Here is a 5228-nt window from a genome sequence, read left to right as displayed (position 1 = left end):
TAAAGTGTAAAAAAGAGGTCGCGTTGGAGGTGGCCCTTGCGGTCAAAAATTTGATGATCATAGAGAACCAGAGTGCTTCATTTTGCACAACTCTGCAATGATCTTCACATGAAGATGACATCATTGAGGAAGTTAATATAATAGGTCTTTCTCTTTCATATAATATAGTGCGTATAATTTTTTTAAAGTCAAACTCTATAAATTTTGATCAATATGTACAAATAAAATATATAAAATATGAAACTACTTTTTATAATGAATTTAATGATATGTCATTCTAGATGTAAATGTTTTTTTTTCAAAAACTTGATCAAAATTCGTGTGGTTTGCCTTTTTTTTAAAATCCACACGCACGACATTATGGATTGGAGGGAGTATGTCTCTTCACACTACAGTATTTCCTCTGTATTTAAACTAGAAAATGCCCTGCATTTGTTTTACATTCCATAATATAATCAGTCTCTTCGCGTCAATTATCCCACGCGTGTACTCCACGTTTTTTTGCGGGGGGCGTGTACTCCACGTGTTAAATATGCAAAGTGTTAAATATGTTTGCATGATATCCAAAAAAACAAATGTTTGCATGAAGATCACGAGACGGATGTACTTCACCACCGGCTTGAAAATGAAACGGATGAAATTGACCACGACCGGTCTTCTCAGCCGATTCCTGTTAGCCCCGGACTTTGTCTTCCTCCGACGCGGAACAGAGGCGACGACTTCTTAACGCGGCGGGGGCGTGGAGCACGAGGCGAGGGACCGGCCGGTGATTAGGTTTACAAATCGTTCGTAATCACCATCGGATTAGCTTAGCCTCAGCTGGTCAGCTCTTCTCTGGTGCAACTGCCGCAATAGTTTAGGCTGGTCATAGTGGGGAGTAACTTAGACTAGTGTCATGCATATGACACTACTGTACTCCCTCCGTCCGCGAATAAGTGTACATCTAGCTTTTCTCCCAAGTCAAAGTTTTAAAACTTTGACCAACTTTATAGGAAAAAGTAGCAACATTTATGGAACTAAAATAGTATCACTAGCTTTGTTTTGAAATGTAATTTCGTAATATACCAATTTGATATCATATATGCCACTACTATTTTCTATAAAGTAGGTCAAAATTTTAAAACTTTGACTTAGAACAAAACGTAGAAGTACACTTATTCGTGGACGGAGGGAGTAAGTTACTACCTTCATAGTGCAAAGTAACATAATAGTAGTATCATAGATTGTTTCATTGATTATCTCATAGACTCATTTTGCCTCGAAAAACGCTATGTTACATACCTCTTTCCTTATTAAATACTTGCCACAATACTTACAAAATTGTCTTGGGATGTGTTAAATTATTACCTAAGTTACTCCCACTATGGCTAGCCTTATCCTCGCGTTTTCTCCTCCTCCTCATTGTCATTTTCCTGCTCAGCAGCCTAAGAAATAGTACAGGATACTACAATTAATTAACATCAAACACACAGGTGACGTGATGGAATGGTCACAACGATTGCAAATACGAGGATCGGAAACTCACAACCACCACAGGCACTGCAAAATAATAGCATATATGAATACACACACACAAAATTGCAGCAGCAATGTACATCCATCATTTTTCTTCCGGATTTGGACATACTCTAAGAAACCATTATATTCACTTTCGTGAAAGTAAAGTTGGGTTTGCGTTAATCTTATCCATTTGTGGATGTGGATGGTAAAACACTAGTTGTCAAAAGGTAAGAATGGAGAGATGGAAATGGTCTGGCCATATTATATTTTTCGTAGCCTGAAGATTTTAACAATCACAGGGAAAACAAAATTCTTACGGCAAATTAAAGCAAAGGCTAACCATTCTAATTAATTTTATCTATGATTATTTAGCTACTCCTTCAGGTCCATGTTACTTGTCGTTCAAACGGATGTATCTTGACGTATTTCAATGCTAGATACACTCATTTGAGCAAAAAGACGTATTTCAGTGCTAGATACATCATTTAAGCGAAAATTTATATGGATCGGAGGGAGTAAATTTTCTTTTTACTGATTGAGCTGCGGCTCCTATATCCTATATACCTAAATAGTTGATCCCACTAACTCCAATTCTCATGACATACGACCCTCCACATCATCATTCACTAACACTATTTTATAGCACATGCATCTCAATTTAATTATTGTAAATCCAGTGGCCCAGCGTACATGCATAGTCTTTGTTCACACACAATTACTTATGAAAATAATAGCTTTTGATTTAGGTCATTTCGTCGATACATAGTTCATCTAAAATTACTTTTTAAATTTTCGCAACAACGCGTGGGAATGGAACACCCCATCACACGTAAAACCTTGTCTGGAAAAAAATGGACTAATCCTTGAGGAATACTCCCACTCCTTCATTCCTCGCATGCTAATGGCACGCAAATGTTGTCACCACTAGAGTTCCGTGCCACCGGCTAAGCAGGAGAATCCACTCAAGCGGCAAAGAAGTCAACGGTCTACGGGGAAGGCCGGCAACATTGGCCCAAAACGACCCATGAACCGGGAGAAGAAGATGACGCTAGATTGACCACAACTCTTGTCGAACGATAAGCCTCCAAGAAGAAGAGTCTACATCCACCAAATTGACATGCTCCCATCCCTGATCCCATCGTCTTCGAGCTCAAAGCCAACACAGTCCAATGGCAACATCTCTAGAACACCCTAAGATGCACAATGGCGTCAGATGCGTCGCCATGATGACAGAGCTGAAGAACAAAACTCTACATCGAGGGCACGTTGACACCACACCAACCTCGCTTAGCAACCCTAACTCTCGAATCCATCACCGACCCCTAAGGAGATTGCCACATCATTTCTGATATCCGGACCACACTTATTCATTGTCCCTGCCATTGCCAAAGCCAGACCACTACCCGACTAAAACCCTAGTTAATAAAACCTAAACACGAGAGTCCCAGCGACCCTCCTTATTCACCGACGGTGGCAACATCGGGAGGAGTGGGGTAACCGAAAGGGACATCATCATGGAGTCGAGTTTGCATTTCTCTCTTCACTTAGATGCTATGAAATAAGACACAATTTCAATCGACTGATTAGTCAATTGATTATTTAACTAGTTAACTATGATGTGTATTTGGGGCCATGATAGGGTAGTTGAGAGGAATGTTGCAATCGACACAGATGCAATTTTGGTGGAGCATGCAATGAGGGAGGGAGAGATTGTTGCATTTGAGAAGAAGATTCTGAATTTGGGAGGACAGACATAGTTGATAAGGAGGAGAAGGTTGCACTAGAGAACGATGATGTAGTTGAGAAAAAAAAGTCGCATTTGAACAAAAGTTAAGAATGTTTCAGTAGAGCAAAATGATACCATTAGGGATGCAAATTTGTGATCCTAGGGTATTCTTGACCCTTCTTTGTTCAACCAATTAACTTCTTAAAATTTAGTTCATTTAGTTGATCTAAAGATGATAAGCGAATACCCTAGAGGATACCATTTGCATCCATTGATACAATTAAGATGGAGAGGGTTGCAATTGAGAACAATGATGCAATTAAGAGAGAGTTCGTAGTCAACAAAATAGGAAAATGTTGAGTGTGCAATCGAGGGATGGAGGAGTCGGTCGAGAAGGACAAAGTTTGTGAACGCAAAAGATGCAGTCGAGAGCGGGAACGCGGTTGAGAGCAATACTACTCAGCTGCAACGTTTGCTCGAATATTTGAAAGCCATGCATACTTATTCATTCCGCTAAATACCGTTCCACTTAAAAGTACTATCTCAACTAATTTTCAAATTATAGCCCGCGCAACGGAAGCACTAAGTAATTAAATAATGCGGTCCTAACCCATATGTTCCCCCGAAGTCGTCGATGGGTGGTTGGACGTCGAATCTATCTTGTCAGTTGTGTGTCCTGGCACATTTGTTCGAATCCCCTTGCGCCCCTCGCTCTATGTTATTTACATTTAAATTTTACTCTTCCTCGCGCCACTGACAGGAGGGTCCCACCCAGTTTGGAGAGAGGCGCCATCGTATCCCAGGACCCGTGTACCAAGTTTCAGTTCCGTATCGAAGCCCTATTCGCAAGTATCAGGATCGTTGTGGGGCACTTCCTGAGTTAGGGACTATTTTTTATATCGCCACCAAGTTTTTTTATTTTTAAGATCCAGCATGTGCTGGCCTGCAGTATGTAGGAGGGCAGCACAAATATTTACATCTAGTCACACAGTAACCAAAGAGAGAAGTAGAAAGAAAGCAAAGAAACAAGAAAAAAATACAGCCCACAAAAGAGAGATAAAAGGCTATAATCTCAAGCTGGATCCCCCAAGGGAAAAACTTACCTTCAACCGGCTGAAAACACCGTCCGCGCCCGCCGCCTTCTCTGCGCTACACATGGCGCTGAGGGTACACCAAGCCTATCTCCTTCCCTTTCTCAACCTTATCTCCTCCTCCGCTCGTGCGTCACTTTTTCTCCTTCATGGTCTACATCCTAATCATCCCTTCTTGCTCATCCCCAATCCACGCATCGTCGCCGGTGGGCATGCCGATAGCCAAGCCTTCGCCAGCCATGCCCCTCTTCTTCTTCTTCTCCTACCTCCATCCTGCCCAAGTTCCTCCTCCGTCGTATTTGAAACAAGACCTGGAGCCGCGTCTGCCGTCCCCGGGAGCAGCAATGTCCGTGCATGTCGTCGTCCCGCTACTCGGGGAGCACCGGCGTGGATAGCCATGGCTGCCGCTTCCCCGAGCTCAATTTCCCGCTAAAAGTTTCTGCAACAATGGTGCTTCTACATCCCCGGCAGCCACGCTCGCCTCCCTCATCCATGGCTGCACTCGCTTCCCCATCCATGGTCGTGCCAATTTTGCAACATGGGTCCTGTTGCAGAAAATTAGATGTAGCAGAGATGTTGTTTTAATTTTTGCAACAAGGGTCTTGTTGCAGAAAATTGGACGCAACGGAAGCTGTTGTTGCAATTTTTGCAACAAGAATCTTGTTGCAGAAAATTAGACGAGTGAAAGATGTGCAGAAAATTAGACACGTGAAAGATGTTGCAGAAAATTAGACGCGTGAAAAATGTTGTTGCAGAAAATTAGACGCGGCGGGAGTTGTTGTTTGCAATTTTTCTAAGGGTCTTGTTGCAAAAAACTAAAGAAGAAGAGGTTTTTGCAACATGGATCGTGTTGCAGAAAATTGTAGAAGATGAGGTTTCGCAATAAGGTCTTGTTGCAGAAAATCAGAGAA

The sequence above is a fragment of the Triticum dicoccoides genome, chromosome 5B, assembly GCF_002162155.2.
Source record: "Triticum dicoccoides isolate Atlit2015 ecotype Zavitan chromosome 5B, WEW_v2.0, whole genome shotgun sequence".
Classification (NCBI taxonomy): Eukaryota; Viridiplantae; Streptophyta; class Magnoliopsida; order Poales; family Poaceae; genus Triticum; species Triticum dicoccoides.
This window is presented reverse-complemented; position numbering follows the sequence as displayed.